Source organism: Protopterus annectens, chromosome 2.part0 (genome assembly GCF_019279795.1).
Source record: "Protopterus annectens isolate FY-2018-M chromosome 2.part0, PAN1.0, whole genome shotgun sequence".
Taxonomy (NCBI): Eukaryota; Metazoa; Chordata; order Ceratodontiformes; family Protopteridae; genus Protopterus; species Protopterus annectens.
This window is the reverse complement of record NC_056728.1, coordinates 1,255,441,249-1,255,465,053: the sequence shown is the minus strand read 5'-3', so window position 1 is coordinate 1,255,465,053 and position 23,805 is coordinate 1,255,441,249.

The following is a 23,805-nucleotide window of genomic DNA, read 5'->3' as shown; positions in this document are numbered from 1 at the left end:
ATTAGTACTAAGCTAACTGCCCTTGCGAGCCATTTTAAGCCTAGCCAATTATCCCTTCTGAGACTCAAACCCTGCACCTTGTGTTTGTAAGGCAAACACCTTAACCATTAGGCCACCCTCCTAACCCATAACAAACACATGTTTGTCTTATTCAGGTAGAGACCTTCATTTACATTTAGAATTATCAATACTTTAGTTAAGGTAAAAGATTAATTAAATAAAGCTTGTAAAAATGATTGATTCCATTCCAGTATGATTTAATTTTATTACATTCATAAAAAATATGAATCCAGTCTCCTTTATTTGACTTTTCACACCTCCAGCAAAAAACATTTGTAGTAGTACTGATCTTTTTAATTCTATCTGGTGTTAAAAATGCTCTATGTAAGTATTTCCAGTTAAATATTTTCCAGTACTGTGTGTTAGAGGTGTAATTAACTGACAGTAAGATGTTAGTTTTAATTTCTTCTGTTAACTGCAGTGACTGACATTTTGTTAAGAACTGCCAGTATGATGGTTTGGGAATTGTTTTATATGTTATTAACTCTTTATATAGATTTGAAATGGAATTTTTATTTTTACAACTATTATATATAAATTCATACAGAAAACTTATTAGATTTGGAATATCTTTAAATGAGGAATTATTAATTAATCTGTATAAATCTTGAGTGTACATTAGAATGCTTTGTAAGGTTAACCAGTCCTGTGTTGGAATATTGTAAGCAGTTTTTATCATATGTATATCCAAAGCATTTACTTTATTTACACATTAAAACCAGCATAAGAATCCACTATGTTCCCAGGAGGTTATTGTTTCCCTATATAATTTGTGAGGACAGTTCTTAGTGGTGGTAAACGGGGTTAAAAGGTCAAACCAACATTTTAGATCTATGTTTGCATTGATAAGTTTCCTAAAGGAATTGATGTAATGATTAATCAGTGTTGTTTTAGAAGGTTTTGTTATATTATATTGTATACTTATGCATAGTATGTACCAGGGTTTGTTTGATTTGTCTACTATTAAAATTTTTTAACAGATTAAATTAATTTGTTAATATAGCCATTGTTAATTCTTTCCAGTTGGCAAAATAATTTGGGTTTATCCAGTCTATTGTAGTTTTAAGCACAGATGCTTTTATATAGGTTTCTATTTCTGGGAAGTTCAATCCTCCTTGTTTCCAGGATCTAATGTGATGAGTTAGAGCAACTCTATTCTTTTTGGGATACTATACAAAATATTATTAAACATAGGTTTATTTCTTTAAGAATGCATCTTTCAGGAATTAACTGTATTGCTAATTGTACATATAATATTTTTGGCAATAAGACCATTTTTATTAATTGCAATCTGTCTTCAAAAGTTAATATAATTTTGTTCCACTTTTCTATATATATTTTTATAATTTATTAATATTGTTTTGTTTATATTTTTGCATAACACTATTCCTAAATAATTTAGAGTAAGTTCTTGTTTTCCTATGATGGATTTAACTGTAACTTGTAGTTCTTTTTTCTTATTTAAAAACAGAAATTTTGATTTTGATCTATTAAAGTGTAGACCTGAAATCATATGAAATTTCTCCATTACTTCTTCTAGCTCTCCTAATGACTCTCTGGAGTTTGATAGGGTTAATAAAATATCATCAGCAAAAAGCATTATTTTAGATATGTACTGGTCATAGACTTCTATTCCTTTTATTCCTGGGTTATTGCATATTATTTCTGCAAGTATTTCTATAGCCAAAGCAAATAAAATAGGATAAAGGGGGCATCCTTGTTTAGTACCTTTTGTTATATGGATACATTCTGAGGTGAAAGGACCTAATTTAATGTAGGCTAAGTTATTAATATATATGTTTTTAGTAATAAGATGAAGGGAAGAGGAAATTCAAATAATCCTTTTAATATTATCATGTGTGTGCCTGTTATATAAAAATCCAGTTTGATCATTATTAATTGTTTTGAAAGTGGGATTTTCATTCTGTTAGCTAGTATTGACATGAATATTTTGTAATCATTATTCAGTAATGATATAGGTCTGTATGAGGTGCAAAGATCTGATGGTTTATTATCTTTCAGAATTGGTGTTATGAGAGAATATTTCCATGAGGGTGGAATTTTTGCTTCTGACTGGACTTCTAGCAAAGTTTTATGAAAAAGGGAGATTACTGTTGAAGGGAAGAGTTTGTAAATTTCCATAATTATACCATCTATCCCTTGAGCTTTGTTAGATTTACTTTCTTTTATCTTGTCAACAATTTCTTTGTAGGATATAGTTTTTTGTAGGTCTAGTTTTAAGTTTTTGGGATTTTTTTTATATTGATAAGGTTTGTATCTAAGTTTATTTGGTTGGTATCTAAATCTTTTTTGAAGTACTCCATATAATGGAATCGAAATGCTTCAAGGATGTCTCCTATAGCTGATACTTTTTCCCTTTCTTTTCATGATATATACTACTAATGTTATTTGCTTTAGATTGTATTTTAATTCTTGTAGATAAGTTATGTAAATATCCGGAGGAGGTGGCTAATGAGTTTATTTTTAATTTTTCCAAGGATAGACACGTTTTGTGTGCTAGAATTTCATTATATTTTTTTATTTAATTCCTCTATTTCTTTTTTGACTTCTGGACAATTCTGACTTTTTTTAGATTTTGCTGTCAAGAGTCTGGCTTGCAAGTCTAATGATTCAGATTCCCACTCTCTAACTTTGTTTTTGTACCAGCTAAGGGTCTTACCAAATAAATACGCTTTTAATGAGTCCCAAATCATAACTCTACTGATTTCTGTTGTATTATTAATTTCAAAGAAATGATTGTAGTTCTGACAACATCCAGGGTCTGAATTCTTTAATTTTCATGGGATATGATGGAATTCTAGTTGAGAGGATTAAAGGATTAAACTCTATTTGGAGCTTCATTATCAGAGAGTCATGATCTGAGAAGGGGCATGGAACTATTGAGAAGTTGAGGATTTTTGTTTGTAAATCTTGAACTATGAATAATTTGTCTATTCTGGTTTGTGTTCCAAATCTATGGTCTTTATGGGAAAATAATAAGGATTTATCATCTTTTACTTTGAAAGTGTCAATTAAATGAAATGAATCAATCCATTTTTTTAAGGATTTTGAAATAGTTGCTATGCAAAAAGACTTCTTGGTGGTTTCAGAAGCTTCTAAGGTACAATTAAAGTCTCCTCCCAGTATATGATTTTCTTTATAATTGTTGGAAATAAAATCTAGGTGTTTTTTTAACCATTCCTGCTCCAATTCCTGAGGAACCAATATAGATTAGCTAAGGTCCATATTCTGTTATTAAATTTAATTATAACAAATGCTAGTAGACCTTTTTTGTCATCATATTTATAAATAAGCAGCAAACAAATAAATCCAAACCAACCTAAAAGTTGAAAATGTTGAAACACAGGTGCCCAGTAGGAAGGTAGCTGGAATAAAGAAGCTGAACCACAACAAAGTAAAATCTTCCTTTTAATACAAAATGGTGAGCGCTTTCACAATGGTAACCATTGCTTTATCAGATGACCAATTTTTCAGACGTCTGATGAAGCAATGGTTACCATTGCGAAAGCGCTCACCATTTTGTATTAAAAAAGATTTTACTTTGTCGTGGTTCAGCTTCTTTATTCCAGCTACCTTCCTACTGGGCACCTGTGTTTCAATATTTATAAATAACTTTTGGAGTGATTATGTTTTTCTTCCAGAGAATTGATACTCCTTTTGTCTTTGTTCTATAGGAGGATTGAGCTAAGACTTTACAGTCCTTAGGGTTCCAAATAAAGCTATCATTAGTCTTAAAATGCATTTCCTGGGGAAATACTACTTGTGTTTTATTTAGATTTAAATATTTTAGTAAGTTTGATCTTTTATTTGCATTATTTAAGCCATTAGTATTTAATGATAATAATGTTAAATCAATTTCAAGTTATTGTTGGAAGAAACTTTTTGCTTCATTTTTATTTTGATTATAGTAGTTATACCATATTCTCTGATAACATTGGATGTTATTTTTATGTGTGTAAACTTGGGAGTGTAATTTAATGTTCTTTCTTCTTTAAATATAAGTAGGGTAAAATTCTAGTCAAGCTTTAAAAAAGTACTTCTATAAAACATTAATTTTAAAGTATCAAATACAAGTAAATATGAATTTCCCATTAAACATGGAATGAAAGTCATTCCTAATCCAATAGATAAAGATAGATCTATTGGATTATCACTCATGCCTTTAACCAACAATATCAACTGAGCTTCATATGTTAAATTGCTATATAGGGAATTTTCTTAAAAGAGATAGGAAATTCTATTTTATTCTATTATTGTTCGAAAGACATGCGTTGAATGGGTGTGCCTTCGTTGAAGGTTGGGCGTCGGGCTGGCAACTCAACGCCATAAAAACCAACTGCCAATCATTAGCAAACCGGAGTTCCACTGTGGCGACCCCTAACCGGGAAAAGCCAAAAGACAAACAACAACATTGTTCTATAGTATTTTATATATCAGGATGGAATGTTAGTAGTGTAAACAATTATGCGCCCTTTACTGTACGGCTCCCTAGGTGGTTGCCTAGTTCGCCTATGCCTAAGGCTGGCCGTGTTTATAGATTTACAAAGCAGAGTCTAAGAATGAACTATGATCACCCTGACAATTCCCATCCTTCATAGGGCACCTCCTGCTTCCAGAATGGGTAATCACATCAAGTCTAGAATGAATGTGAAGGTACCTATATGGTAATCAAGACATACCTTAGGTAAGTATTAATCAAATAGTATTTAGAGCATCTTACAGAGTTCTCAGGGCAGATAGAATACTTTTAAGCCTCTCCTCCCTTAACCAGAAACAGAGATTTCCCTTCCCTTTCATTCCCTTGTTTTAAATCAGTACTAATAAAATAAATTCAGCAAACATAGGTAAACAGAAATAACATTCAGTAGTCTGTCTTGTTCATGACTCACAATCCATTAAACAAGTCAGTGACTCACATCACTTTAGTAAACATTATAAAGACAAATTAGAAATAATTTCCTAGCTCTTTAAATTTCCTGATAAAGCAAACATTAACAATAAGCTATTTTACTAAAAGTATAAAGCATTTCAATTTTTCCTTGCATATATAGATTTCTACTTATATTGTAGTGTTAATAGCTATCTTTGAAATCTGTACAATACTTCACCTCAAATCATTCCTTTTTCATTTCAGGTTTTGTTTTGTCAAAACAGCAATAGTATTTCAAGGGCACAATTAATATTTAGACTGATGTTTCAAATAAATAACTTGTCATTTGCCAATGGAGTTAGTTTAGAATGTATGATTAGTGCAAATATAGCATGTTGCAAAAATAATATGCAAGTGACATATATAATGTAGCATATAATGTAGCATATATAGAGCAGATAGCTTATAGATTCAGGTTGTTAAAGTAAACTATGCTTATTAATCAGGCAGATTCATTTAAATTCACAAGTAATTTGGGGACATTTCAGTCGAGTTTCCAGGAATGTGTAGTCCAATGTGAGTAATTGAGTCCACTTTTCCTCATAAACATATGTCACAATTCATTAAACTAAGCAGTGTCGAACATCTGTCTAATAATCATTATAAAGACAAAGAATAGTAATTCCCTAGCTCTTCAAACTTTCTGATATCGCAAAATGTTGACAGTAAGCTATTTTAACTGGAAGACTAAAACATTTCAATACTTCCATGTGAATATATATTTTCACTTTTACTGTAGTGTCAAGAACTGTCTTTGAAATCTATGCATTACTCCACTTCTTTCAAGTCATTCATTTTACAGTTCAGATTATATTTTGTCAAAATGTCAATAGCATTTCAAGGGCACATTTAATATTTAAACTGTTATTTTAAATGAATAGCTATCAGTTACCAAATGAGTTTGTACAGTGTGCGGCAACTGCAAAGATAACATGTTGCAAAAAGTAATATGTATCTTTTCATATGCTCTAGAGACTGACAATTTCAAGTAACATGTGAAATGTAACTTTTACAGTGCAGACAGCTTGTGAAATCAGCATGTTAAAATGAGTATTATACAACAATCCCCTCATTAATATTCAAAAATGTGCAGGCTGATTGTTCAGCGTGCACTTTGTAAATCAGGGTTATAGTAATGGTCGCCCGGACTTTTTCCATTACTATAACTCTTTTTGCAGCAATGGAGAACGCAAGATCTCCGTTGCTTCACACTGCCTCGCTATGTTAAATGATTTTAACATAGCAAAACAGCTTTAAAAAAAGCAAAGGAGATTCTCCGTTGCTTTTTTTAAAGCTGTCTCGCTATGTTAAACCCATTTAACACAGCAAAACAGTTTGTAAAAAGCAACGGAGATCTTGCTTTCTCTGTTGCTTTTTCAAAACTGTCTCGCTATATTAAATGGGTTTAACATAGTGAGACAGATTTAAAAAAAGCAACGGAGATTCTCTGTTGCTTTTTTTAAAGCTGTCTCACTATGTTAAACCCATTTAACATAGCGAAACAGTTTGTAAAAAGCAACAGAGATCTTGCTTTCTCCGTTGCTTTTGCCCACAGCTCTGATGTACTGTGTAGGCATACGCATGTGCAGTACATCAGAACTGCCGCAGAATACCAGACAGCTGTGGAAGGGCAGCAAGGAGGCATTATACAATGCCATTATTTAAGAAAAGTAATTATTTTTTTTCTTAAATAATGTCATTGTATAATAGCAATAACCCAATTCTGGGTGTGGGCAATGCTGGATTTACCAATGGTTGGCTTTGTTTGGCCACTCGGGCTTCACCCTCATGACCAAACCACACCAACCGTGGGTAAATCCAGCATTACCCACACCCAGGTGTGGGTTATTGCTATAATACTTTTTAATCAAGCAGCTACATTTCAGTGCGCATGTAGTTTGAGAACATTTCAGTTGTGTTTCCAATGTAATCCAATGAGGATAAATCATAAAATATTTACAAATAATTCTATTATGTATTTATTTTACATTGTTTAGGTTTTTTCATTTTAATAACTAAACAACATTACTTTTTCTTATTATTTGTTAACTGTGAGGCTAAATGCACTTTGCAGATTCACAGTGTCCTTAGAAACTGTAGCAATTGTTTACTGTTGCTATGGCAACACAAATAGAATGTGAGTAAAACGTCACTTCTCTTAACTAACAGTACATTTTTCCCTCCTTTTTTATGTATTCATTAGTACTAAAAGGAAATAATTCAAAGGACATAGGTACATGAATGGAACATTTCAGAGTTAATCACGAACATGTCCTCAATCCCAATAAGCATAACAGTGACTATCATTAATCTAACAAATATTGTAATAACAATTAATTAAGTTCACTATTCCAATTAGTCTACCTTAAAACTAGACTTTTTAGACTATTATTTATCTATGTATAGATAGTGAGTTATTAAATATATACAGACTATATTAGTATAGTAAATAGGAGAGAATTTAGAAAGGGAGACAAGATGCAGTTAAAATGAATAATGAGAAAAGAGAGAAGAGAGAAAGAAAAGAGAAAATTAAGGAAAAATATACATATACTATGTATGTTGATTTACAGTATAAATATTTTATGTGCTATATAACCCTCCTTCTGTGAAAGAAAAGTACCCTGTTTTACATACCCGAGGTAATGTGAAAACTCTCATGTGTCATCTATTTTCAAAAAAATTTAGATAAAGATTCCAGTAGTTAGTTGCCTTTGTTTTAAAATTCCAAGCAGTAAAATTGGTCCTTTAAAGTAATGTTAAAACAATTCATATCATAGTAGATGTTTTCAGAGATTTGGCTATAACAGTATCAGTCTTTTGCTTCTTCTTTTTGATATCTGTGCAGACATTTGTTTCTTTTGTTCTCTTGAGAGAAAGTGACATCCAATACGTATCTTCTGGTAAAGTAATCACATTATTAGTTTTAATAAATGAAGAGGCTAAGTCAAGAAAAGTCTTCATCTCGTTGGCATACAGTATTCTTATCTTAGCTGGATATGCAAGTTATGCCTTGATGTTTTTTTGTTTCAGAAACTTTATCATTGGCTAAACTTTTTTCCTTTGTTCCATTATTCTAGATGAACAGTCATTATCAAATCTTATCAGGCTCTGTTTATATTTTAGAGGTGCCTTCCTCCAAGCAGATCTTAAAATCAGTTCCTTGTCCAAGTATGAAAGAAATTTGATAATTACTGACCTAGGAGGACAGTTTCAGTTAGTGGCAAGTTTCCCAAGAGCTCTGTGTGCCCTTTCAATGCCAAAGGAAAGTCCTTCTTAAATTTAAAAAGTCAGGGATCCAGCTTGATAAAAGGCAATAATATCCTCACCTTCTGTGTTTTCAGGTAATCCGAAAATCCTGATGCTATTTCTCCTCTCCCTATTTTCCAAGTCATCTACTTTATTAACCAACCAAGTGTTTTGTTTAAGAAGCAGTTCTTTCTGTGTTTCTTCTTCCTTAAGTCTACTTTCTTTTTTTTTTAAAAATGTTTTTTATTTTTATTTTTTATGACAAGAATAATAACAGTAATAACATATTTACACTCAAAACTGAAACAAATTATTTACAAAGTCCATAACAAGGAAATACATCTATATACATTCAGGAAATCATCTAATATTTTTTTAGTAATGATTGTAACTTTTCCCAAACAATTAATTTGTGTGTTAAATTCTTTGTATTCATTTTTAAACTAGATATTTATTTTTCACATAAGTTCCTGGCTAAATAAATAAATTCATTTCTAAAAGATATAGGAGAGTTAGTTTTCCAGTTTTTTGTCACAACCTTTCTTGCTACTGCAAGTATTGACCAAAGAAAGGGTGTTTGAGATATGGGTACTATTTCTGGTACTGGTACATTAAATAAAATGAGTGGACTTGAAATTTCACAATTATCATTCCATAAGGCCTTACAGAAACATTCAAATTCCTTCCAAAATTGGGATAACATATTACATGCAACAATCATAAGGAGAAATTGTTGTTTTTTTGTACTGATTTTAGAAGTAATGTCTTGTTTTTAGTAGCAAATTCTCCATTATTTATTTTGGTGGAGTATTCCCAAAAAGAAGCATTCATTGAATTATTATCAGATCTAATGACTTTATATATTAGGTATATAAATGAGGCGCCTTTCAAAGAACCATCAATTATATTAGTCAAAAGTTCTAGTGTTTTAGGTATGTTGTTTCCATGGGTTTTTAAGGAAAATATAGTTTTGTTATATATAAATTCTCTGCAGGTTTGTATGTCTATCCAGTTATTATTATGTAGGCTGTATCTAGTAATTAGATGGTTAGCTGAATAAATTCCATTACTGGATAAGAATTGGTTCCAGTATATTAAGTCATTATTTTTAAATTCAAGCATTTTACTTTTATCAAAATATATTATTCATTAGTATAAGCAATAGGAAAAATGAATAATAATAAGCTTTTAATTGACTGGTTAGACTGGGTGATTTTCATGAAATTTGCTATTATTAGACTGATAAAGGAGCAAGATTTTACCTTCTGCTTATCTTGTATGTATATTTTTAAAGACCGAATAAAGGTATTTTGGTGTATTGTAGTTAGAGGGTCAATTAACATTCTATTATTGTTTAATAAACATTTTTCATGTAATAGTTTCCAATATGAATTATATGAGAGGTTTAACCATAAAAGGATTATATTAAAAATATAAGCATTTACATATTATTCAATATTAGGAATACCTCCTTCGTCCCAACTTGCCACATGTATTTATAAAGATATTCTGGGTTTTTGAGGATACCACAGAAATTTTAGTAAGTTATTACTAATTTTTTTAAAATATTTTCTTGGTTGAGGGAATGATTAAAGACTGACTTATATAAAGAATTTTAGGTAACACTATCATTTTAATTAGCATTAGTCTGTCCTCAAAAAGTAAAATAAAGTTTGTTCCAATTATCTGTGAGAATAATAATTAGATTTGTTAAGATATTATAGTTTGTAGTAATTGTATTCTTAAGAGTGGAATTAATTTGAACACCCAGGTATTTAATTTGTGTATTGTCCCAGTTAAAGCATTTATAACTTTTCATTTTCATGGTCATTTTTTTATTTATTAACAAAGTCTGGGTCTTGTTATGATTAAATTTTAGTCCAGATAAACCTTCAAATAAATCTAAAGTGTTAAGTAGCTGATCTAAAGATGTATCAATGTCTCCACTAGTTAGTAACAAATCATCCACAAATAGCTGAATCTTTAGAAATATGTTACTATTTAAATTATAGCCTTTAATGTGAACATTATTTCTAATATGGTTGGCTAGTGGTTCTACAGCTAGAGTGAAAATTAAAGGGGAAAGAGGGCAACCTTGTTTTGTTCCTTTTGTAAGTTTAAATGAGGGGGATAAGAAAGAGCCTATCTTTACAAAAGAAACAGAGTCTTCATAAAGGTTTCTAATTAATTTTATAAAATTTACAGAAAATTTATAGTGTTGTAACACTTTAAATAGATAGGACCAACTCAGTGAATCAAAGGCTTTGTTTATGTCTAGACTCATTATTGTTAATTCATTTTTATTTTTATTAGCTAAATCTATAAGAGTCAGAAGTCTTATTATATTATCTTGGACTTTTCTGTGCTTAATAAAACCTGTCTGATCTTCCTCTATTAGGCTAGGTATAATGGAATTGATTCTGTTTGATATTATGCTCATGAAAATCTTATAATCTATATTTAATAGTGAGATGGGCCTATAGGAGGAACAGGAAGTAAGATCTTTATCAGGTTTAAGTATGGGAGAGATGAATGAATATCTCCATGATGGTGGGATATTATAAGTAGTTTTGATTTCCCGAAATGTGTTTAGTAGTATTTTTAAGGTATTATCAGGAAGGATTTTGTATATTTCAGGAATTAAACCATCTAACCCTGGTGCTTTATTAGTTTTTAAGTTGTTTATTTGATTTTTTAGTTCTGTAAATGTGAAAGGTCTATCAATTTTAGCAATATTCCCAGGGGATAAGGTCTTTAGAATATTATCAGATAAGAATTTGTCTAGATTTATATTTTCATTTATTGATTTGAGAGCATTTATATTCTCATAATGTTTTTGAAACCTTGTAGTATGGAATTTAAATTTGTAGCTTTTATTTTTCTCATATTTTCAACATATGTAATTTCTTTTATGTGATTTCTTTCTTTCATGTACTTCCAGTGTACTGCAATTCTATGTAGACTTTTAGGATTGATAGAGTATGAACATAATTTAATTTTCTCTAGATTTATTGTGTTGCAATACATTTTGATATTCTTTGTTTAATTTATTTATATTATCTAAGACTTTCTTATCATTTGGTGTTAGATTACCTTTTAAGTTATCTAATTCAGTTTGAATATCTTGTAGTCTTTTATCCCATTCCTTTCATTTTTGCATATACCACATTTTAACTTTTCCATATAATACAACTTTGAGGGTGTCCCATAGAATTGTATCCGATACTTCTACATTGTTATTTGTTATTAAAAACTGATTAATTTCTGATAACATCCATTCTTGATACCCTTTTATTTTCGTAATATAAGCTGGTATTCTTTGGCAATGTATTAAGGGTTCAGTTTGAAAAGTTATACTAAAAGTAATGGCATTATGATTTGAAAGGGGACAAGATATTAATAATACATTATCTATTTTTAATTGTAAAGAATTTGACACTAAGACTTTATCTATATTAGTTTGTGTCCCAAACCTGTATGAATAGTGAGAGAACTTTAGGGAAGAGGGAAGTTTTATATGGTATATGTCTTTTAAATTTCTTGTATTGATATAATTATGTAGGTGTTTTGCTACACTGGAGGTCTTGAAGGTTTTAGAACTCATAGTTTCATCAGATGAAAGAATACAATTAAAATCCCCTGCGACTATCATTTCTCCTCTAGAATGTAAAGTTATAATGTCTAAGTATTTCTTTACTGACTTTGTACCAATTCCAGGGATCCAGTAAGAGTTTATGAGTGTATAGTATTTCCTTTCAAGCTTAATTACTACTAAAGTTAACATACCCTCTTTGTCTATATATGAGTTTACAATTTCAGGAAGCCTTAGACTTTTTTCCAAAGAATTAGTACACCTCTTCTTTTGTAATTAAATTGGGAACTAGTCAATATTTTATAGCCTTTTAGTGTTAGCTTATTTAAGTCTTGGGATATTAAATGTGTCTATTGAAGAAATACTATATCAGCCTTATGTAAAGAAAGGTATTTATTAATGCTTGCTCTTTTAATATGGTTATTTAGCCCATTAACATTCAATGATAGACAATTATATGTTAAGACCATTTAAAATGTATAATAGTTCAAAATAGCTATAATGATTTCCTAGGGGATTAACCTTGTAGGTATAACAAAATTTGTTATGGACTGAGTTTCTGTAACAATTAAATACGGTAAAATAATATTTACAATAACATCCTTCTTCATGGAACCTAGTGTTCCTGGCTTAATATGTGTTACATACAAGCCACATGTCTGCCAACACATATTCAATAACATTGAGTCACTGCAAATGCATGCTTCATTAATAACCAAAAAGAAGATAGGGTTATATATTGTAGAGTCTATATGAACTAATACTTTGATTATGGTTAAATGTAAGTAATATATAATACCTTACTATTCTTATAATCAATCATTCAGATAATGGTAACAACAAACCTTTAAATTTGTGTGTGCATAAACTATCTATTAAATAAAGTATTTATTCTATTATAACCTTCATTTCCCCTCCCCAAAAAACAGAAGTTTATTTGAATAAACTAGGTCATATAAAATTTAAGAAAAAAGAAAATTTCAGTACGTCACTATAAATGTTATATTTCATGGGGTGTCAAGTTGGGGAAACAGTATAAAAAAAAAAGAAAAGGAGTATGCAATAGTACATATACTTTTTACCTTCATCCACAATATTTTAACATTTAATATTTGGTTAAACTCTATATTTTCTCATAATGTCTCTTGCAAGGTACTAACAAGACTTAGAGAAAAAAAAAAACTCATCTCATCATAAAGTTAACAAGTTATGGCAACAGTATAACACAGTATCCCTTAAAATTATTATAAAAACTAAGGGTGAAATACTTTAGCATTGACGTTTTAACCAATACTTCTTTAGTATGTAATGCATTTGTGCAGTATCTCTGCACATAACCAATGTTCAAAAAAATGTATTGTATTAAGTGGCTGTACTGCTTTTTTATTACATTTTTATTGGTACTCTTCCATTATCAGGACAACACCCCCCAATGAGATGATGGAATATCTTGTATTACTTTTTCAAGGTGTGTGTTTGTAAGAGGGACAGTACCTTAACTTAATAACGTCCAATTAAGTCATGACATTTTCAAAATGTTATGACACTTTATTTCTTGTATGTAGTACATCTCTTTCTACTGCTGTTTGGCACTGCTGATGAATACTGCAAGCAGATTAGGTAGTACATTGCTTATGAGTTATTGCGAGCAAGACCCCTTGATTCTAGCACAAGATTTAGTGGCAGTTCTGTTACACAAAAAGGGGGAACTTCACAACTCATTTTTATTTTAGTGGAATGGCTAGTTTTACAGACCAAAGATTAATATGAATGTGTGTAGCAATTTTATAGGAAGACAGAATCATTTTGTCTGTCTATTTCCTGATTATTCTTCATGTATAGATTATACATACAACAGTGGCTGCTCAGTCATAACAAAGCTTTTAACTTCTTTATTGAACAATAAGCAGCGAAGACGAGAAATAATGGCTTTAAAACCTTACTCTATCTGAATTCCTGTTAATACAACACGTGTTGTATTAACTTTCATTTTCTAAACAATAATAACTATGTATTTCTTGCATTACTGCCTGAATGCAATGTAGTGCTTTACCAGGAAATGAAGCATTTTAGAAGGAACAGCACGACAGTATGTGGCAAAATCAGGAGGACCACTCTACAAATTAACAGCAGTACGATCATTACGTTGGAACTGTTGCCCTGACAACAAGAAAGCACCTTCTTATTCAAGCAGCATTATAAACCTTGTGAAACATATAGATAGTTATTTTTATTTGTCAGGTATATTGAAATAAAGCTCATTTTATGTTTAGAGTTACTTTGCCGTTTTTCCAGTGTTCTGATTGGTCCATTGGTCCCAGAGGAACTACAGGTTCAGAGGTCAATTGTTCAGTTCCTGCTAGGCATCTCAGTTGTTTCTGTGAAGAAATGAAGCTCGTGGATGGATTACAAGGCTTGAGCTGCTTTCAAAAACTCTAATTTCAAAACCATTTAGGTAAGAAGGCGGGAATTATATTTAACATGTATCAAATGATTAAAAAAATGTTCGCGAAATGCTGCAAGTTTATTTGTGTTGCAACTCTAATGTACTGTAGAAAAATGGCAGTTTAAGCACATTTACTTCCATACTGTTTAAAAACAGGCATAAAATATAAGCTCTATCTTAAAGGTTATTTATAACTAATATGTCATGCTTGCTTCACTAAATTAACACATCTCGAGTACTTTGTTAAACAACATAAACGGAGCCTTTTAGGAGGCTCTATAGTTTTCATAAAATCAAGACATAGAATACTATAACCACACTGCAAGTGAGACATTGCACTTATGTAAATCCCAACATGTCACATTAGCTATATTTTATAAACTTTTTTTTTTTTATGTGTGTTTACTTTTTAGGTATTAATAGAGAAAATAAATAAATAAATAAAATAATAATATATACCTTATCCAAGATGTAGTTTAATTCATGGAAGTTATTAAGAATAACAGCTAGGCATTTCTTAGGTACCTTGCAGCCTATGCTAAATGTAATGGATACATTTCAATTACTAAAGGTTATTAAGAATAACAGCTAGGCATTTCTTAAGTACCTTGCAGCTTATACTAAATGTGATGGATGAAGTTATGCTACTTCATATATCTATATTATTGAGTTAAAATAGCAATAGAGATATTAATGAAAATAAAAATCATATTTTACCTTGTTTATCTTTGTAGCAATCTGTGATATCAGAATGTTAGTTGACTATTCAAAAGATTTAAGATAGAGGAGACAAAAAGGCAAAAAGTACATTTTGTTCATTTGTCTTTGCGTTTCTTCTTGTCTTTCACAGTCCAGTCAGACTTTGTTGCTGCTTGTCTCTTTAATGTTGAAGTAGTATCCATTTCATCTTCTGTAGTTACCAGATTCTTCTTCTTTATAAAAGTGTTTGCTTCTTCTAAAGTTTCGAAGGTTTTTTTCCCCCTCAGGAAGGCAAAGTCTAATTTTGGCAGGGTATGTTAGTTGTGCCTTAATACCAGCTTGCTTGAGAGATTTGATGAGAGGAATGAAAGTTTTTATTTTTGTAAAAACAGTAGTAGAGTAGTCATTGTCAAATCTGACTATATGATCATTTATTTTTATAGGAGAGAGAGCCCAAGTTGATTTTAAGATCAGATCTTTGTCCTGGCTAGACATTAGTTTTGCTATTATTGATCTAGGATATGTCTTCTTATTGTTTGATGGGATTGTAGTTAGTGATCTATGGGCTCTTTCAAAGCCAAAAGAAAGAGCCTCTGGTAAATTTAGTGTTTTAGGGATCCATGTTGTCAAAAAATTCATCATATTGTCTCCTTCCATTCCTTCTGGTATACCATATATCCTGATGTTATTTCTTCTGGTTCGGTTTTCTAAATCATCTACTTTATTAATGAGTTTGTTGTTTTGTAATAGGAGAGTTTCCATATTTTTCTCTGCGTCTATCAGTCTGCTGCCAATATCCGAGACAGTCTTCTTTTGTTGAAATTTGTATTTTCTGTTGTTTTAGAATGTCACTCAGTATTTCAATTTGTTTATTGGAATCTTCTTTTACTGTATTCACTTTTGTATCCAGTTTGTCCATTTTTGTTATTAGGTCTTGGATATTTGTCAGAATGGAGTGTATCTCTTTCTTCAGAGAGCTGTCTTGCTGTGTAGATTTTAAGACTCATCTTTTCTTTAAGTGCAGTTTTCCCTTCCTTCTTGTTTCTAGTTAGTTTGACAGGAAAATCTGGAGATTCTTAGATGAAAAATACACCAAAAGAAAGCTTTTGAGTTCTACTTTATAGAACTATTAATTTGAAATTATTTGTGGTGATTTTTAGTAATAAATCCTGTCAGGAAAGTTGAAAAGCTGCAGAGCAGAGATTTTATGCTGCTATCAGGCTTCCATCCAAGCCACGTCCCCTTAAGTCTGCTTTCTAAGTCATTTAGAGAAACCTCTATTCCTGTTATCCTTGTCTGGTGTTGTTGTAGCATTTCCTTTTGGGTGTCAGCCTGTTTCTGACTGCTTGTTTTAAGATTTTCCAGGTTCTCTTTAAAATCATCCTTCTTCAAAGACAACTCCTGCAGGGTAGATGCCATCTGCTGTAGTTCCTTCTTTAAGGCAGCATCCTGATGAGAATTCTTTGAGTTGTTCATTTTAACAAGTGAATATATCTCCAAGCTTTTTGACAGGAAATTATTTGTAAAACTTCACCAAAGTTTCTAATTATGTAAATTAGTCCTTTATCTATAAGATTTTATACTTTGAAGAAAAAAAAGAATATATTTTTCCTGTCTTATTTAACTAGTTATATGGAGCTCTAAAATACTGCTGCTTTCAGTTAGCCATTCAGGCTCTGCCCCTATTACTTCAATCTATCTTGAAGAAAACATTTAGTACTGATATACTAATTTAGCCCAGAAAATTTATCTGCCTGCAGCTGAAACGGCCACATTTTCCTCATATCTAATATTTTTTATAACGACTGCCCCAGTGTCTAATAACACATAATATAATATAAAAAATAATAAAAATTATTACAATTTGAGCAAATGATGGTATGTTTATACAAGACATTGTTTTAATTTTTGTTTTCGATAACATAATAAAGCTCCTTAATACTTTCAAACAAAAGTCTATACCAAGATAAAAGGCAAAGCAGTGGGACTACAAAGTGATGTATACAACCCCGTAGGAGTCGCAACTGTACTGAATGGTCAAGCCAATTGTTCTATCAAAATGACTAAGAAACACAATGACCTTTGTAAATGAATTGGCATATACTATAATGGCCACATTTGTAAGTACCATTAGGCTTATCAGTAGAAGGTAGCTTAACAGTAGTAATATCAGCCTGTAACAGGTCTTTCAAAGTGCTGCATCTCTTACAAACAAAACTAGGCTGATTTCACAGAATATTGGCAAGTTCTGCGTTACCTAACAATACTTTCCATTTATCAGCAATTATATTTCTAATAAGGTTGCTGTCAACAGTCATTTCCAAAGAAAAGGGCCTACTAATATCTTCCACTGAATCAAATTATTTTAGTGCGTTTCTTCTTTAAAAATAGGCAGAAAATTCAAATCCTTTGTATTAATAATTTGATAGCCTACACTCGATCTTTTCACAGTCCCTTCTTTCAAACATGCTCATGGTAATATTAATTTAATCACAATCATTGATATATGCATCATATGGCCCATAGGAATGTTTCTATTCATGTACAATGGATGATGACGTTTAAAATGTAAATAACAAATAACAATGGTATTTTTCCTGACTTCTGTACATTCAAAACATTTTCATATCAAATCTAGTAATACAGTAATGTCTAAGAAATTTACCACTGGGCCTTTATCTACTAAGATGAATTTCAGAAACTATAAAAGTAAGCTGTTCCAAAAAAAAAAATCACATTCAGAATCTGTACTCTTTCAAATAAAAATCATGCCATCAGCAAATCATTTATAAAATGCAATATATTTGAACAAAGGAACACCTAGTAAAATAGCTTGTGCCCACCATCTTAACATTAAGTTAGCATAGGTTAGCATAAGATGGGTTACTGTTGCCCCCATTGCTATACCTCTAACTTGTTGGTTGTTGCTGTGTCTTTCGGTTTTTCCCAGTTAGGGGTCGCCACAGCGGAACTCCGGTCCGCTAATGATTGGCAGTAGATTTTTACATGCCGAGTTGCCAGCTCTGATGCACAACCTTCAACGAAGGTACACCCATTCACACATGTCTCCACACAGAAGACGCTCTAGCTGAGAATCGAACTGGACAGCGTCTTACTGTGAGGCGACAACACTACCGCAGCAGCACCACTGCAGTCTTATACCTCTAAATTGTTGGTAATATTTAGAATTAAAAACAAAAAAATTTCCAAAACTAGATAGAATAGCATACATAACATATTAATCTTAACTGCAGAAACACAATCAGTGTAATAAACAAAGAACTGTCTAATATAGTCTACACCTTCCAATTTTGGAATACAAGTAAAAAGGAAATAATATTCACAGGAAATAAAACAGTTTCTATACTTGACATGAAGAACCTTTTAATTTTGTCCAGAAAATCCACTAGATCTTTCAACTATAAAGGTAAGGTCTGTACTACAGGATTAAAAAATGCTATACAGGTATAGCCTAAAAGGTGGTGAGAACATATTTTTGTGAATCTTCGCAATAATGAATAATATAACTATTTCAGGGTTTGAAACGTGCATAAATTCAAAAATACTATAATCTAAATCATTCAATAGTAAGTCAGTTAATACCTTTCCAATGACAGCATATTTACTGTGAATGTCATACAAAGGACACCACAGTATTCATCAATATAAGCCAACATCAAGTTCATACCTTTCACATAGTCATCCTGGTGCATAATCACCATTCCCCACCTTTATCAACACTCATAAACCTTAAATGAGGGCTGTTCTTCAACCCATTCAAAACATTCTTCTCTTTGTAATTAAAATAATAAAATGCACCTTTAGAATTAAAAGGTAAAGCTGCATAGATATCCTTTTCACATAAGTCTAAAAAGTTTGAATAATCAAACTGAGGGGGTGATTAAAACAGATGGTTTACTTAAGGACATTCCATTAATCTGGACATTTTTTAATATATGTTCCAAGTTTCCTGGTGAATAATCAGAGTTTCAAAAGAGTCTTTGCAACATGAGACCTCCTACGAGGCATGAAACAAAAAACTTGTGTCAATAAGTTGAGTTATATGTGAGTGAAAGCTATATCAGTTAAATTATAAGTAAAAGTCTCACCGAAACAATTTATTAATTCTTTTGTCTCTGCCTCTCCCCTTTACTCTCCTTCTGGCTGAATGATTCCTCTGATAAATATTCTGCAAGGGTATCATATCATCCTGGTTTACTATTTCATTCATCTGAATGTATTCTGAGGCTCTTGATTGGTTTATATATTGTACTGGATCTATGTTTTTAAATTGAAAGTATGGTTTATCGAACCATACTTCCTCAAACGCACTTCCGGGAAAGTGCATTCCATCGAAAATACACTTTTGCAGAATAAAAAAATAAAAACTATCTAAAAAAAGAAAAATAACACACTAAACTGTGTTATGCAGGGGGGCAAGCCCCCTGCACCCCCCTACTTTAATATTCTCACTCCGAGATCGCACTACAGTGGGAAAAAGGGAATACTCCCTTATCCGCACTATACTACGATCTCAACAAAACTTCTTAGCTGTACATCAACAGTATAGGTTGATGTACAACTATGGTGACATGCAAACTGCATGTTTTTTTTTTATTTGTTTGTTTACTTTAGTGGAAGTGCATTTTTGATGAAATGCATTTTCGCTAAAGTAATTTCGACAAAGTACAGTTTGATGAACCGTACTGTTGATAAAACAAATAGGACCCATTGCACTACATGAGGTGAGCAATCCAAAGGGGTATTGATCGAATCAATGGCTAAAACAGATTTGTGGTCTTGCCTGATGTTAGAACCACTCATTTCATCTGAAGCAGGCAAGATGCATGACTTGTGTGGGATACAATGTGCTGCTCTCACTTCACCACCACAATCTGGTACAATGCTTGCTTCTGCACCCATCTGCTCATCAACCTCCCTCTACCCCTCCTGGTGAACAAGACCCCACAATACTTGAAACTGCTCCATTTGAAGTAATTGCATCTTTCCCACTTACAGTGAGGGCTGTTCTGTCTTACTGGGGAAAAAAAACATGACCTCTCATTTGCAGGTGCTGATTTTCATCTCACCCACTTTGCATTAACTAGCAAACTGTTGTAGTTCGTGTCAGGGAGCACAATCTCATGAGGCAAAGAGGGTCTCATCACCTTCAAATAAGAAAGATACATCTCTTACATCCCTAATCTGGATACGATCCAAACATCAGCATCCCTCATGTCCCCAATCTGGATGTGATCCAAACTTCAGCATCCTTCATATTCCTAATATGAATATAGTCCAAACCTCAGCATCCCTCAAATGCTTAACATTGATATGATCTAAACCTCAGCATCCCTCACATCCGTAATCTGGATATGATCCAAAGCTCAGCATCCCTCACATCCCTAATCTGGATCCAATCCAAAATTCAGCATCCCTCACATCCCTAACCTGGATAAGATCCAAACTTCAGCCACATCTCAATAGACTCTCCATGAAAATCATGAGCAGGAGGTGATACAGAACATAAGAGTCTTATGGCACCCCTAAATATATAAGACTTATCATGAATGTGGTTACAGCACTTGATCCTCAGTTATAGACATTGAACAGCTTGAAGCAGTAGTCACAGGGCCCCATACTGTTGCATCACATTCCACATGACATTTCCAAATCTGCAGTCATATGTATCCTTCAGTTCACTTATTTCTTGGCAAAACACAACTGAATACAAAATGTTGTGCTGAGGACAGATTGTCATGAACCATACAAATGAAACATTGAAGGCTGAACCTAGCAGTCTGAATACTTAAGTCACTGAAGTGCTACATCATGGATCACATGAAAGTCTTCTCCTTTCAGCTGCTCTCATGAGGGGTCACCACAGTGGATCATTAGTCTGCAAAACATGTGGCAGTAGAGTTTTACAGTATTGAATTGCCAGCCCTGTGCCCAAACTTCCTCAGAAGGCACACACCCACAACTAGGGCCAATTTAGAATATCCAATCCACTTAAGCATGTCTTGGGAATGTGAGAGGTAACCAGAGCACCCAGAGGAAACCTACATGAAGACAGGGGAGCACATGCAGACTCTATATTAAAGGCACCCCAGCCAAGAATCAAACCAGAGAACCTCTTGCTGTGAGGCAGCAATGCTAACCATTGCACCACTGTGCCACCCATGGAGCACATGGAAGTGCTGCCCTCAAAGACTGATAATCAATAGCCATGCAACTGACTTTCCCAGAATTCTACAGTTAGTTATAGAAACATAACTACTCTGTGCAAAATGGGCATTTAGTGGTAAGAATAGTGATTGCAGAGGAAAGCTATGATAGTTGTACTGCAGGAAGCATCAGGAATTTGTGTACAATAATTAGACTGTACTGGGAAAAACTGAGGTCTACACATTGAATGGGAGGTTAATGGCAGAATTTTCAAGTGTTGCACTGAGAAGAACCAGTCAAACAGTCATGGCTGGATGATATTATTTTCAGGGGTGAATAGTGGAGAGTTTGTGAACTCTACCATATGTTAACATATCCACAGTGAAGTCAAGGTGATTTGTCTGCAGGCTGAAGAAGAAGGCCACAATGGGTAAGGACAACCCCACAATGCTGTTCCAGCAATGTGCTGCCAGAATATCAAACAAGGTCATGCAGTATTTTATGGCTACACATAGGGTATATAGTTTGAATCAACAGTTGCAGTGGTAACAACTAAGTATCAGAACCTGATAGATCCATCCAGTTTCACTGTATAATTAATGGACAGGATATTTCTGAATGTATGGTGGGGGGGCATCTATCTGTCAGCAGATCTGCCCCCTGCATGCAAATATTGGCTACATGTAATATGTCAAGTTTGCAACATTTATTTAGGAACCACTGGCTGGAAGGAGCCAACCCCTACCTTCTCTTCAACTATAGAGTTCACAGCTGCAGAAGGTCTATGACTTCAGCCAAACTACATTATCCTGGATTTTGAGAGAGATGCAGCTAATGCAGCTAGCCTCCATTTCCCTGTGGTAAACCTCCATCTTCTTGTTGATTCATGCACTGAGTGCCCAGCAGATGAGTCCTAGGTTGAAGAATTTAGCGTGCCTTTCCTACAGGCTCAAGGCCAAACAGTCACTGTACCTGGCATTCTTGCTACTGGTTAAGCTCTGTCCTGCATTATCAGAACTAGACTGAGGGATGTCAGGCACTTCCTGTACTCAGTATATGATTCTCAGAGGAATGTCTTATGAGACGGCTCAGGCAATACGAGAAGAAATATGGTAGGGAGATTCAGATGAAGCCACTGCATTTCTCAGTGCTCTAGAGAGAATATGGCCCCACCAATGAGGATCCAGAACTGTGCTTACGGGTAACATAGGCATCTATAGTCACTCCTCTAGATATGGCCTGTAGCACTTTCAGAACAGGTGGCTATGATATATGATGAGCAAGGGCCATGTACATAACATATAGGAATAGATAATGTGTGACTTACTACTTTCAGTCAAAAAGAGGAAGTGGGGAATTAAAGATGGGAAGGTAGTAAACATTTTATTTGCAAGGAATAGGCATTCGTATGCAGCATATCAATGTACAATAGAGTGCATCACCTCCACCTGTGATCCTTCTAAGTATAACTCACTGCTATGCTAGGCATGTGGGCGTGTGGGCGCGTGTGTGTGTGCATCTATATCTGTGGTGTGCTGATGGTGTGTTTCATGGATTACTGCACAAGGCATTGGTAAACCTCATGGAATATCAGTGAGTTATATGTTTTGTGGCTGCTACACTGTTAATAAACCCTTGCCCAATTCTTCAGAGAATAATGTATTCCATTTAGGTAATGTCAGATAAAATTATGTTATCATTTTGTCTCTTTGAAGTACTGCTGCTATGTGTATATAAATATCTACTATATGGTAATGGATACCTTTCTTTTTCCGTTCTTGTTAAAATGCCACATGGATTATTACTTCTGCATTTTCATTTCGGTGCATATGCACTTGTCTTGTGCAGTTCCCCAGTGGTTTCATTAACTGATGTTTATAACTGCAATCTTTTAGCTGTTAAGCATGGTGTGCAGCTTCTGCCAAGCATTTGTGAATCAGGCAGTGGTGTAGCAAGCAGTGAAGCGGTAACCACCTCCTTCAAGTCTAAAAAAGAACATGTAGACACTACCAGAAAATGAATGCATCCCTTCCAATTTGTAGGTAAGGAGAAAGAGTTTATCCTTGCGCTCACTGCAGACGGAGACTGCACATTATTTTTACTGAATCATACTATTAACTTATCAAGTAGGTTTTCCTTTCTAGCATCCTGACACAGACTTTCTTAAAGGGACTGAGAGGTATCAGTCTTTTGTTATGGCAGTATTTCCTCCTGTCTTCTTTTCTGAAAGTGGAGAACAGCACATCAGTTTGCCAATCAGTACCCTTATCACCTTCCACACAGCATTGAAAAAGAGCATTAACAATAATATAGCATTTCTTCTACCCCTGCAATTCCCCTCTCCTTCCAAACTTGTTTAATTGCCACAGTGACTTCACCTACAGCAGTGGACCAAACATCACCCACCACTTTCAGCTCTGGCAACTCAAAAGAAGACATGTACATTGACTTAGGAGTACCTAAACAAGCAATGCTCCTAGTGAAGGTGAGTGTTTCTCCACCCTTGCCTGAACAATTTTGTGTCCCAGAAGCTCTTAGTTTACCTCAACATCTCAGAGATCTTCCAGTATAGCTTTTCCATGGCCTTTTCAAACCTTTCTCATACCAGAAACTTTACTTCAGTGACTTTTGTAGTTGCTG